Raw genomic sequence first — 14,430 nt, forward strand, 5'->3', positions numbered from 1 at the left:
TGAGTTTTCTCGAAAGAAACCTTGTGCTTCCAGTTCCTAGTTGGAAGCTCACCCGGCTCTGCTCTATACCAAACGTGAAAGTCAATGTGAGCACTAGCCTCGAAGTAAGGCCCTGATTATGCTGGCAAAACGGGAGGCGTGCAGCAGCTCCATGAGGCCTTCATCGCTGTTCTGCTTTAGTTTCACGGTAGTAAGCTTTCCAAGACTCCTAGGGACTTTGCTTAAGCAACCGTTTCGGTACCAGAACACTGCGTAGAGACAGTAAGCTCTGGTCCTGCGTGTATGCTGCGTGTCAACCTAGAAATTGGAGACTGATGGCATAAGGCTTCTTTTCCCATTATGAAAGCTCCGTTCATGCGGCCTCGAAGCTACCTGAAAAGCATTGTTGTTGCCGGGGTTTTCCTCACTGCCGGCATGGTTCTGAGAAGAAACTGAGTTTTCTCCTAAGAAACCTTGGGTTTCCAGTTCCTTGTTGGAAGCTCACCCTGCTCTGCGCTATACCTAAAGTGAAAGTCAACGTGAGCCCAAGCTTCGAAGTAAGGCCCTGATTATCCTTGCAAAACGAGAGGCGTGCAGCAGCTCCATGAGGCCTTCATCGTTGTTCTGCTTTAGTTTCAAGGTAGTAAGCTTTTCAACACTCCTAGGGGACTTGCTTCAGCACCCGTTTCAGTACCAGAACACTGCGTAGAAGCAGGAAGCTCTGCTCCTGCGTGTATGCTGCGTGTCAACCTAGAAATTAGAGACTGACGGCACAAGGCTAGTTTTCCCATTATGAAAGCTCCGTTGATGCGGCCCCGAAGCTACCTGAAAAGCACTGTTGTTACCGTGCTTTTACTTACAGCCGGCATGGCACATAGAAGAAAATGAGATTTCTCGAAAGAAACCTTGTGCTTCCAGTTCCTAGTTGGAAGCTCACCATGCTCTGCTCTATACCAAACGTGAAAGTCAATGTGAGCACTAGCCTCGAAGTAAGGCCCTGATTATGCTGGCAAAACGGGAGGCGTGCAGCAGCTCCATGAGGCCTTCATCGCTGTTCTGCTTTAGTTTCACGGTAGTAAGCTTTCCAAGACTCCTAGGGACTTTGCTTAAGCAACCGTTTCGGTACCAGAACACTGCGTAGAGACAGTAAGCTCTGGTCCTGCGTGTATGCTGCGTGTCAACCTAGAAATTGGAGACTGATGGCATAAGGCTTCTTTTCCCATTATGAAAGCTCCGTTCATGCGGCCTCGAAGCTACCTGAAAAGCATTGTTGTTGCCGGGGTTTTCCTCACTGCCGGCATGGTTCTGAGAAGAAAATGAGTTTTCTCCTAAGAAACCTTGGGTTTCCAGTTCCTTGTTGGAAGCTCACCCTGCTCTGCGCTATACCTAAAGTGAAAGTCAACGTGAGCCCAAGCTTCGAAGTAAGGCCCTGATTATCCTTGCAAAACGAGAGGCGTGCAGCAGCTCCATGAGCCCTTCATCGTTGTTCTGCTTTAGTTTCAAGGTAGTAAGCTTTTCAACACTCCTAGGGGCCTTGCTTCAGCACCCGTTTCAGTACCAGAACACTGCGTAGAACCAGGAAGCTCTGCTCCTGCGTGTATGCTGCGTGTCAACCTAGAAATTAGAGACTGATGGCACAAGGGTAGTTTTCCCATGATGAAAGCTCCGTTGATGCGGCCCCGAAGCTACCTGAAAAGCACTGTAGTTACCGTGCTTTTACTTACAGCTGGCATGGTTCATAGAAGAAAATGAGTTTTCTCGAGAGAAACCTTGTGCTTCCAGTTCCTAGTTGGAAGCTCACCCTGCTCTGCTCTATACCAAACGTGAAAGTCAATGTGAGCACTAGCCTCGAAGTAAGGCCCTGATTATGCTGGCAAAACGGGAGGCGTGCAGCAGCTCCATGAGGCCTTCATCGCTGTTCTGCTTTAGTTTCACGGTAGTAGCTTTCCAACATTCCTAGGGACTTTGCTTAAGCAACCGTTTCGGTCCCAGAACACTGCGTAGAGACAGTAAGCTCTGGTCCTGCGTGTATGCTGCGTGTCAACCTAGAAATTGGAGACTGATGGCATAAGGCTTCTTTTCCCATTATGAAAGCTCCGTTCATGCGGCCTCGAAGCTACCTGAAAAGCATTGTTGTTGCCGGGGTTTTCCTCACTGCCGGCATGGTTCTGAGGAGAAAATGAGTTTTCTCCTAAGAAACCTTGGGTTTCCAGTTCTTTGTTGGAAGCTCACCCTGTTCTGCTCTATACCTAAAGTGAAAGTCAACGTGAGCCCAAGCTTCGAAGTAAGGCCCTGATTATCCTTGCAAAATGAGAGGCGTGCAGCAGCTCCATGAGACCTTCATCGTTTTCTGCTTTAGTTTCAAGGTAGTGAGCTTTTCAACACTCCTAGGGGCCTTGCTTCAGCACCCGTTCAGTACCAGAACACTGCGTAGAACCAGGAAGCTCTGCTCCTGCGTGTATGCTGCGTGTCAACCTAGAAATTAGAGACTGACGGCACAAGGCTAGTTTTCCCATTATGAAAGCTCCGTTGATGCGGCCCTGAAGCTACCTGAAAAGCACTGTTGTTACCGTGCTTTTACTTACAGCCGGCATGGCACACAGAAGAAAATGAGGTTTCTCGAAAGAAACCTTGTGCTTCCAGTTCCTAGTTGGAAGCTCACCGGCTCTGCTCTACACCAAACGTGAAAGTCAATGTGAGCACTAGCCTCGAAGTAAGGCCCTGATTATGCTGGCAATACGGGAGGCGTGCAGCAGCTCCATGAGGCCTTCATCGCTGTTCTGCTTTAGTTTCACGGTAGTAAGCTTTCCAACATTCCTGGGGACTTTGCTTAAGCAACCGTTTCGGTACCAGAACACTGCGTAGAGACAGTAAGCTCTGGTCCTGCGTGTATGCTGCGTGTCAACCTAGAAATTGGAGACTGATGGCATAAGGCTTCTTTTCCCATTATTAAAGCTTCGTTCATGCGGCCTCGAAGCTACCTGAAAAGCATTGTTGTTGCCGGGGTCTTCCTCACTGCCGGCATGGTCCTGAGAAGAAAATGAGTTTTCTCCTAAGAAACCTTGGGTTTCCAGTTCCTTGTTGGAAGCTCACCCTGCTCTGCGCTATACCTAAAGTGAAAGTCAACGTGAGCCCAAGCTTCGAAGTAAGGCCCTGATTATCCTTGCAAACGAGAGGCGTGCAGCAGCTCCATGAGGCCTTCATCGTTGTTCTGCTTTAGTTTCAAGGTAGTAAGCTTTTCAACACTCCTAGGGGCCTTGCTTCAGCACCCGTTTCAGTACCAGAACACTGCGTAGAACCAGGAAGTTCTGCTCCTGCGTGTATGCTGCGTGTCAACCTAGAAATTAGAGACTGACGGCACAAGGCTAGTTTTCCCATTATGAAAGCTCCGTTGATGCGGCCCCGAAGCTACCTGAAAAGCACTGTTGTTACCGTGCTTTTACTTACAGCCGGCATGGCACATAGAAGAAAATGAGTTTTCTCGAAAGAAACCTTGTGCTTCCAGTTCCTAGTTGGAAGCTCACCCGGCTCTGCTCTATACCAAACGTGAAAGTCAATGTGAGCACTAGCCTCGAAGTAAGGCCCTGATTATCCTGGCAAAACGGGAGGCGTGCAGCAGCTCCATGAGGCCTTCATCGCTGTTCTGCTTTAGTTTCACGGTAGTAAGCTTTCCAAGACTCCTAGGGACTTTGCTTAAGCAACCGTTTCGGTACCAGAACACTGCGTAGAGACAGTAAGCTCTGGTCCTGCGTGTATGCTGCGTGTCAACCTAGAAATTGGAGACTGATGGCATAAGGCTTCTTTTCCCATTATGAAAGCTCCGTTCATGCGGCCTCGAAGCTACCTGAAAAGCGTTGTTGCCGGGGTTTTCCTCACTGCAAGCATGGTTCTGAGAAGAAAATGAGTTTTCTCCTAAGAAACCTTGGGTTTCCAGTTCCTTGTTGGAAGCTCACCCTGCTCTGCGCTATACCTAAAGTGAAAGTCAACGTGAGCCCAAGCTTCGAAGTAAGGCCCTGATTATCCTTGCAAAACGAGAGGCGTGCAGCAGCTCCATGAGGCCTTCATCGTTGTTCTGCTTTAGTTTCAAGGTAGTAAGCTTTTCAACACTCCTAGGGGCCTTGCTTCAGCACCCGTTTCAGTACCAGAACACTGCGTAGAACCAGGAAGCTCTGCTCCTGCGTGTATGCTGAGTGTCAACCTAGAAATTAGAGACTGATGGCACAAGGCTTGTTTTCCCGTTTTGAAAGCTCCATTCATGCGGCCTCGAAGCTACCTGAAAAGCACTGTTGTTACCGTGCTTTTACTTACAGCCGGCATGGCACATAGAAGAAAATGAGTTTTCTCGAAAGAAACCTTGTGATTCCAGTTCCTAGTTGGAAGCTCACCCGGCTCTGCTCTATACCAAACGTGAAAGTCAATGTGAGCACTAGCCTCGAAGTAAGGCCCTGATTATGCTGGCAATACGGGAGGCGTGCAGCAGCTCCATGAGGCCTTCATCGCTGTTCTGCTTTAGTTTCACGGTAGGAAGCTTTCCATCATTCCTTGGGACTTAGCTTAAGCAACCGTTTCTTTACCAGAACACTGCGTAGAGACAGTAAGCTCTGGTCCTGCGTGTATGCTGCGTGTCAACCTAGAAATTGGAGACTGATGGCATAAGGCTTCTTTTGCCATTATGAAAGCTCCGTTCATGCGGCCTCGAAGCTACCTGAAAAGCATTGTTGTTGCCGGGGTTTTCCTCACTGCCGGCATGGTTCTGAGAAGAAACTGAGTTTTCTACTAAGAAACCTTGGGTTTCCAGTTCCTTGTTGGAAGCTCACCCTGCTCTGCGCTATACCTAAAGTGAAAGTCAACGTGAGCCCAAGCTTCGAAGTAAGGCCCTGATTATCCTTGCAAAACGAGAGGCGTGCAGCAGCTCCATGAGGCCTTCATCGTTGTTCTGCTTTAGTTTCAAGGTAGTAAGCTTTTCAACACTCCTAGGGGCCTTGCTTCAGCACCCGTTTCAGTACCAGAACACTGCGTAGAACCAGGAAGTTCTGCTCCTGCGTGTATGCTGCGTGTCAACCTAGAAATTAGAGGCTGACGGCACAAGGCTAGTTTTCCCATTATGAAAGCTCCGTTGATGAGGCCCCGAAGCTACCTGAAAAGCATTGTTGTTACCGTGCTTTTACTTACAGCCGGCATGGCACATAGAAGAAAATGAGTTTTCTCGAAAGAAACCTTGTGCTTCCAGTTCCTAGTTGGAAGCTCACCCGGCTCTGCTCTATACCAAACGTGAAAGTCAATGTGAGCACTAGCCTCGAAGTAAGGCCCTGATTATCCTGGCAAAACTGGAGGCGTGCAGCAGCTCCATGAGGCCATCATCGCTGTTCTGCTTTAGTTTCACGGTAGTAAGCTTTCCAAGACTCCTAGGGACTTTGCTTAAGCAACCGTTTCGGTACCAAAACACTGCGTAGAGACAGTAAGCTCTGGTCCTGCGTGTATGCTGCGTGTCAACCTAGAAATTGGAGACTGATGGCATAAGGCTTCTTTTCCCATTATGAAAGCTCCGTTCATGCGGCCTCGAAGCTACCTGAAAAGCATTGTTGTTGCCGGGGTTTTCCTCACTGCCGGCATGGTTCTGAGAAGAAACTGAGTTTTCTCCTAAGAAACCTTGGGTTTCCAGTTCCTTGTTGGAAGCTCACCCTGCTCTGCGCTATACCTAAAGTGAAAGTCAACGTGAGCCCAAGCTTCGAAGTAAGGCCCTGATTATCCTTGCAAAACGAGAGGCGTGCAGCAGCTCCATGAGGCCTTCATCGTTGTTCTGCTTTAGTTTCAAGGTAGTAAGCTTTTCAACACTCCTAGGGGACTTGCTTCAGCACCCGTCTCAGTACCAGAACACTGCGTAGAACCAGGAAGCTCTGCTCCTGCGTGTATGCTGCGTGTCAACCTAGAAATTAGAGACTGACGGCACAAGGCTAGTTTTCCCATTATGAAAGCTCCGTGGATGCGGCCCCGAAGCTACCTGAAAAGCACTGTTGTTACCGTGCTTTTACTTACAGCTGGCATGGCACATAGAAGAAAATGAGTTTTCTCGAAAGAAACCTTGTGCTTCCAGTTCCTAGTTGGAAGCTCACCCTGCTCTGCGCTATACCTAAAGTGAAAGTCAACGTGAGCCCAAGCTTCGAAGTAAGGCCCTGATTATCCTTGCAAAACGAGAGGCGTGCAGCAGCTCCATGAGGCCTTCATCGTTGTTCTGCTTTAGTTTCAAGGTAGTAAGCTTTTCAACACTCCTAGTGGCCTTGCTTCAGCACCCGTTTCAGTACCAGAACACTGCGTAGAACCAGGAAGTTCTGCTCCTGCGTGTATGCTGCGTGTCAACCTAGAAATTAGAGACTGACGGCACAAGGCTAGTTTTCCCATTATGAAAGCTCCGTGGATGCGGCCCCGAAGCTACCTGAAAAGCACTGTTGTTACCGTGCTTTTACTTACAGCTGGCATGGCACATAGAAGAAAATGAGTTTTCTCGAAAGAAACCTTGTGCTTCCAGTTCCTAGTTGGAAGCTCACCCGGCTCTGCTCTATACCAAACGTGAAAGTCAATGTGAGCACTAGCCTCGAAGTAAGGCCCTGATTATGCTGGCAAAACGGGAGGCGTGCAGCAGCTCCATGAGGCCTTCATCGCTGTTCTGCTTTAGTTTCACGGTAGTAAGCTTTCCAAGACTCCTAGGGACTTTGCTTAAGCAACCGTTTCGGTACCAGAACACTGCGTAGAGACAGTAAGCTCTGGTCCTGCGTGTATGCTGCGTGTCAACCTAGAAATTGGAGACTGATGGCATAAGGCTTCTTTTGCCATTATGAAAGCTCCGTTCATGCGGCCTCGAAGCTACCTGAAAAGCATTGTTGTTGCCGGGGTTTTCCTCACTGCCGGCATGGTTCTGAGAAGAAAATGAGTTTTCTCCTAAGAAACCTTGGGTTTCCAGTTCCTTGTTGGAAGCTCACCCTGCTCTGCGCTATACCTAAAGTGAAAGTCAACGTGAGCCCAAGCTTCGAAGTAAGGCCCTGATTATCCTTGCAAAACGAGAGGCGTGCAGCAGCTCCATGAGGCCTTCATCGTTGTTCTGCTTTAGTTTCAAGGTAGTAAGCTTTTCAACACTCCTAGGGGACTTGCTTCAGCACCCGTTTCAGTACCAGAACACTGCGTAGAACCAGGAAGCTCTGCTCCTGCGTGTATGCTGCGTGTCAACCTAGAAATTAGAGACTGACGGCACAAGGCTTGTTTTCCCATTATGAAAGCTCCGTTGATGCGGCCCCGAAGCTACCTGAAAAGCACTGTTGTTACCGTGCTTTTACTTACAGCCGGCATGGCACATAGAAGAAAATGAGTTTTCTCGAAAGAAACCTTGTGCTTCCAGTTCCTAGTTGGAAGCTCACCATGCTCTGCTCTATACCAAACGTGAAAGTCAATGTGAGCACTAGCCTCGAAGTAAGGCCCTGATTATGCTGGCAAAACGGGAGGCGTGCAGCAGCTCCATGAGGCCTTCATCGCTGTTCTGCTTTAGTTTCACGGTAGTAAGCTTTCCAAGACTCCTAGGGACTTTGCTTAAGCAACCGTTTCGGTACCAGAACACTGCGTAGAGACAGTAAGCTCTGGTCCTGCGTGTATGCTGCGTGTCAACCTAGAAATTGGAGACTGATGGCATAAGGCTTCTTTTGCCATTATGAAAGCTCCGTTCATGCGGCCTCGAAGCTACCTGAAAAGCATTGTTGTTGCCGGGGTTTTCCTCACTGCCGGCATGGTTCTGAGAAGAAAATGAGTTTTCTCCTAAGAAACCTTGGGTTTCCAGTTCCTTGTTGGAAGCTCACCCTGCTCTGCGCTATACCTAAAGTGAAAGTCAACGTGAGCCCAAGCTTCGAAGTAAGGCCCTGATTATCCTTGCAAAACGAGAGGCGTGCAGCAGCTCCATGAGGCCTTCATCGTTGTTCTGCTTTAGTTTCAAGGTAGTAAGCTTTTCAACACTCCTAGGGGCCTTGCTTCAGCACCCGTTTCAGTACCAGAACACTGCGTAGAACCAGGAAGCTCTGCTCCTGCGTGTATGCTGCGTGTCAACCTAGAAATTAGAGACTGATGGCACAAGGCTTGTTTTCCCGTTTTGAAAGCGCCATTCATGCGGCCTCGAAGCTACCTGAAAAGCACTGTTGTTACCGTGCTTTTACTTACAGCCGGCATGGCACATAGAAGAAAATGAGTTTTCTCGAAAGAAACCTTGTGCTTCCAGTTCCTAGTTGGAAGCTCACCCGGCTCTGCTCTATACCAAACGTGAAAGTCAATGTGAGCACTAGCCTCGAAGTAAGGCCCTGATTATGCTGGCAATACGGGAGGCGTGCAGCAGCTCCATGAGGCCTTCATCGCTGTTCTGCTTTAGTTTCATGGTAGTAAGCTTTCCAACATTCCTGGGGACTTTGCTTAAGCAACCGTTTCGGTACCAGAACACTGCGTAGAGACAGTAAGCTCTGGTCCTGCGTGTATGCTGCGTGTCAACCTAGAAATTGGAGACTGATGGCATAAGGCTTCTTTTCCCATTATTAAAGCTTCGTTCATGCGGCCTCGAAGCTACCTGAAAAGCATTGTTGTTGCCGGGGTTTTCCTCACTGCCGGCATGGTCCTGAGAAGAAAATGAGTTTTCTCCTAAGAAACCTTGGGTTTCCAGTTCCTTGTTGGAAGCTCACCCTGCTCTGCGCTATACCTAAAGTGAAAGTCAACGTGAGCCCAAGCTTCGAAGTAAGGCCCTGATTATCCTTGCAAAACGAGAGGCGTGCAGCAGCTCCATGAGGCCTTCATCGTTGTTCTGCTTTAGTTTCAAGGTAGTAAGCTTTTCAACACTCCTAGGGGCCTTGCTTCAGCACCCGTTTCAGTACCAGAACACTGCGTAGAACCAGGAAGTTCTGCTCCTGCGTGTATGCTGCGTGTCAACCTAGAAATTAGAGACTGACGGCACAAGGCTAGTTTTCCCATTATGAAAGCTCCGTTGATGCGGCCCCGAAGCTACCTGAAAAGCACTGTTGTTACCGTGCTTTTACTTACAGCCGGCATGGCACATAGAAGAAAATGAGTTTTCTCGAAAGAAACCTTGTGCTTCCAGTTCCTAGTTGGAAGCTCACCCGGCTCTGCTCTATACCAAACGTGAAAGTCAATGTGAGCACTAGCCTCGAAGTAAGGCCCTGATTATCCTGGCAAAACGGGAGGCGTGCAGCAGCTCCATGAGGCCTTCATCGCTGTTCTGCTTTAGTTTCACGGTAGTAAGCTTTCCAAGACTCCTAGGGACTTTGCTTAAGCAACCGTTTCGGTACCAGAACACTGCGTAGAGACAGTAAGCTCTGGTCCTGCGTGTATGCTGCGTGTCAACCTAGAAATTGGAGACTGATGGCATAAGGCTTCTTTTCCCATTATGAAAGCTCCGTTCATGCGGCCTCGAAGCTACCTGAAAAGCATTGTTGTTGCCGGGGTTTTCCTCACTGCCAGCATGGTTCTGAGAAGAAAATGAGTTTTCTCCTAAGAAACCTTGGGTTTCCAGTTCCTTGTTGGAAGCTCACCCTGCTCTGCGCTATACCTAAAGTGAAAGTCAACGTGAGCCCAAGCTTCGAAGTAAGGCCCTGATTATCCTTGCAAAACGAGAGGCGTGCAGCAGCTCCATGAGGCCTTCATCGTTGTTCTGCTTTAGTTTCAAGGTAGTAAGCTTTTCAACACTCCTAGGGGCCTTGCTTCAGCACCCGTTTCAGTACCAGAACACTGCGTAGAACCAGGAAGCTCTGCTCCTGCGTGTATGCTGAGTGTCAACCTAGAAATTAGAGACTGATGGCACAAGGCTTGTTTTCCCGTTTTGAAAGCTCCATTCATGCGGCCTCGAAGCTACCTGAAAAGCACTGTTGTTACCGTGCTTTTACTTACAGCCGGCATGGCACATAGAAGAAAATGAGTTTTCTCGAAAGAAACCTTGTGCTTCCAGTTCCTAGTTGGAAGCTCACCCGGCTCTGCTCTATACCAAACGTGAAAGTCAATGTGAGCACTAGCCTCGAAGTAAGGCCCTGATTATGCTGGCAATACGGGAGGCGTGCAGCAGCTCCATGAGGCCTTCATCGCTGTTCTGCTTTAGTTTCACGGTAGGAAGCTTTCCATCATTCCTTGGGACTTTGCTTAAGCAACCGTTTCGGTACCAGAACACTGCGTAGAGACAGTAAGCTCTGGTCCTGCGTGTATGCTGCGTGTCAACCTAGAAATTGGAGACTGATGGCATAAGGCTTCTTTTCCCATTATGAAAGCTCCGTTCATGCGGCCTCGAAGCTACCTGAAAAGCATTGTTGTTGCCGGGGTTTTCCTCACTGCCGGCATGGTTCTGAGAAGAAAATGAGTTTTCTCCTAAGAAACCTTGGGTTTCCAGTTCCTTGTTGGAAGCTCACCCTGCTCTGCGCTATACCTAAAGTGAAAGTCAACGTGAGCCCAAGCTTCGAAGTAAGGCCCTGATTATCCTTGCAAAACGAGAGGCGTGCAGCAGCTCCATGAGGCCTTCATCGTTGTTCTGCTTTAGTTTCAAGGTAGTAAGCTTTTCAACACTCCTAGGGGACTTGCTTCAGCACCCGTCTCAGTACCAGAACACTGCGTAGAACCAGGAAGCTCTGCTCCTGCGTGTATGCTGCGTGTCAACCTAGAAATTAGAGACTGATGGCACAAGGCTTGTTTTCCCATTATGAAAGCTCCGTGGATGCGGCCCCGAAGCTACCTGAAAAGCACTGTTGTTACCGTGCTTTTACTTACAGCTGGCATGGCACATAGAAGAAAATGAGTTTTCTCGAAAGAAACCTTGTGCTTCCAGTTCCTAGTTGGAAGCTCACCCGGCTCTGCTCTATACCAAACGTGAAAGTCAATGTGAGCACTAGCCTCGAAGTAAGGCCCTGATTATGCTGGCAAAACGGGAGGCGTGCAGCAGCTCCATGAGGCCTTCATCGCTGTTCTGCTTTAGTTTCACGGTAGTAAGCTTTCCAAGACTCCTAGGGACTTTGCTTAAGCAACCGTTTCGGTACCAGAACACTGCGTAGAGACAGTAAGCTCTGGTCCTGCGTGTATGCTGCGTGTCAACCTAGAAATTGGAGACTGATGGCATAAGGCTTCTTTTCCCATTATGAAAGCTCCGTTCATGCGGCCTCGAAGCTACCTGAAAAGCATTGTTGTTGCCGGGGTTTTCCTCACTGCCGGCATGGTTCTAAGAAGAAAATGAGTTTTCTCCTAAGAAACCTTGGGTTTCCAGTTCCTTGTTGGAAGCTCACCCTGCTCTGCGCTATACCTAAAGTGAAAGTCAACGTGAGCCCAAGCTTCGAAGTAAGGCCCTGATTATCCTTGCAAAACGAGAGGCGTGCAGCAGCTCCATGAGGCCTTCATCGTTGTTCTGCTTTAGTTTCAAGGTAGTAAGCTTTTCAACACTCCTAGGGGACTTGCTTCAGCACCCGTTTCAGTACCAGAACACTGCGTAGAACCAGGAAGCTCTGCTCCTGCGTGTATGCTGCGTGTCAACCTAGAAATTAGAGACTGACGGCACAAGGCTAGTTTTCCCATTATGAAAGCTCCGTTGATGCGGCCCCGAAGCTACCTGAAAAGCACTGTTGTTACCGTGCTTTTACTTACAGCCGGCATGGCACATAGAAGAAAATGAGTTTTCTCGAAAGAAACCTTGTGCTTCCAGTTCCTAGTTGGAAGCTCACCATGCTCTGCTCTATACCAAACGTGAAAGTCAATGTGAGCACTAGCCTCGAAGTAAGGCCCTGATTATGCTGGCAAAACGGGAGGCGTGCAGCAGCTCCATGAGGCCTTCATCGCTGTTCTGCTTTAGTTTCACGGTAGTAAGCTTTCCAAGACTCCTAGGGACTTTGCTTAAGCAACCGTTTCGGTACCAGAACACTGCGTAGAGACAGTAAGCTCTGGTCCTGCGTGTATGCTGCGTGTCAACCTAGAAATTGGAGACTGATGGCATAAGGCTTCTTTTCCCATTATGAAAGCTCCGTTCATGCGGCCTCGAAGCTACCTGAAAAGCATTGTTGTTGCCGGGGTTTTCCTCACTGCCGGCATGGTTCTGAGAAGAAAATGAGTTTTCTCCTAAGAAACCTTGGGTTTCCAGTTCCTTGTTGGAAGCTCACCCTGCTCTGCGCTATACCTAAAGTGAAAGTCAACGTGAGCCCAAGCTTCGAAGTAAGGCCCTGATTATCCTTGCAAAACGAGAGGCGTGCAGCAGCTCCATGAGCCCTTCATCGTTGTTCTGCTTTAGTTTCAAGGTAGTAAGCTTTTCAACACTCCTAGGGGCCTTGCTTCAGCACCCGTTTCAGTACCAGAACACTGCGTAGAACCAGGAAGCTCTGCTCCTGCGTGTATGCTGCGTGTCAACCTAGAAATTAGAGACTGATGGCACAAGGGTAGTTTTCCCATGATGAAAGCTCCGTTGATGCGGCCCCGAAGCTACCTGAAAAGCACTGTAGTTACCGTGCTTTTACTTACAGCTGGCATGGTTCATAGAAGAAAATGAGTTTTCTCGAGAGAAACCTTGTGCTTCCAGTTCCTAGTTGGAAGCTCACCCTGCTCTGCTCTATACCAAACGTGAAAGTCAATGTGAGCACTAGCCTCGAAGTAAGGCCCTGATTATGCTGGCAAAACGGGAGGCGTGCAGCAGCTCCATGAGGCCTTCATCGCTGTTCTGCTTTAGTTTCACGGTAGTAGCTTTCCAACATTCCTAGGGACTTTGCTTAAGCAACCGTTTCGGTCCCAGAACACTGCGTAGAGACAGTAAGCTCTGGTCCTGCGTGTATGCTGCGTGTCAACCTAGAAATTGGAGACTGATGGCATAAGGCTTCTTTTCCCATTATGAAAGCTCCGTTCATGCGGCCTCGAAGCTACCTGAAAAGCATTGTTGTTGCCGGGGTTTTCCTCACTGCCGGCATGGTTCTGAGAAGAAAATGAGTTTTCTCCTAAGAAACCTTGGGTTTCCAGTTCTTTGTTGGAAGCTCACCCTGTTCTGCGCTATACCTAAAGTGAAAGTCAACGTGAGCCCAAGCTTCGAAGTAAGGCCCTGATTATCCTTGCAAAACGAGAGGCGTGCAGCAGCTCCATGAGGCCTTCATCGTTGTTCTGCTTTAGTTTCAAGGTAGTAAGCTTTTCAACACTCCTAGGGGCCTTGCTTCAGCACCCGTTTCAGTACCAGAACACTGCGTAGAACCAGGAAGTTCTGCTCCTGCGTGTATGCTGCGTGTCAACCTAGAAATTAGAGACTGACGGCACAAGGCTAGTTTTCCCATTATGAAAGCTCCGTTGATGCGGCCCCGAAGCTACCTGAAAAGCACTGTTGTTACCGTGCTTTTACTTACAGCCGGCATGGCACATAGAAGAAAATGAGTTTTCTCGAAAGAAACCTTGTGCTTCCAGTTCCTAGTTGGAAGCTCACCCGGCTCTGCTCTATACCAAACGTGAAAGTCAATGTGAGCACTAGCCTCGAAGTAAGGCCCTGATTATCCTGGCAAAACGGGAGGCGTGCAGCAGCTCCATGAGGCCTTCATCGCTGTTCTGCTTTAGTTTCACGGTAGTAAGCTTTCCAAGACTCCTAGGGACTTTGCTTAAGCAACCGTTTCGGTACCAGAACACTGCGTAGAGACAGTAAGCTCTGGTCCTGCGTGTATGCTGCGTGTCCACCTAGAAATTGGAGACTGATGGCATAAGGCTTCTTTTGCCATTATGAAAGCTCCGTTCATGCGGCCTCGAAGCTACCTGAAAAGCATTGTTGTTGCCGGGGTTTTCCTCACTGCCAGCATGGTTCTGAGAAGAAAATGAGTTTTCTCCTAAGAAACCTTGGGTTTCCAGTTCCTTGTTGGAAGCTCACCCTGCTCTGCGCTATACCTAAAGTGAAAGTCAACGTGAGCCCAAGCTTCGAAGTAAGGCCCTGATTATCCTTGCAAAACGAGAGGCGTGCAGCAGCTCCATGAGGCCTTCATCGTTGTTCTGCTTTAGTTTCAAGGTAGTAAGCTTTTCAACACTCCTAGGGGCCTTGCTTCAGCACCCGTTTCAGTACCAGAACACTGCGTAGAACCAGGAAGCTCTGCTCCTGCGTGTATGCTGCGTGTCAACCTAGAAATTAGAGACTGATGGCACAAGGCTTGTTTTCCCGTTTTGAAAGCTCCATTCATGCGGCCTCGAAGCTACCTGAAAAGCACTGTTGTTACCGTGCTTTTACTTACAGCCGGCATGGCACATAGAAGAAAATGAGTTTTCTCGAAAGAAACCTTGTGCTTCCAGTTCCTAGTTGGAAGCTCACCCGGCTCTGCTCTATACCAAACGTGAAAGTCAATGTGAGCACTAGCCTCGAAGTAAGGCCCTGATTATGCTGGCAATACGGGAGGCGTGCAGCAGCTCCATGAGGCCTTCATCGCTGTTCTGCTTTAGTTT

Source organism: Eubalaena glacialis, chromosome 10 (genome assembly GCF_028564815.1).
Source record: "Eubalaena glacialis isolate mEubGla1 chromosome 10, mEubGla1.1.hap2.+ XY, whole genome shotgun sequence".
Lineage (NCBI taxonomy): Eukaryota > Metazoa > Chordata > Mammalia > Artiodactyla > Balaenidae > Eubalaena > Eubalaena glacialis.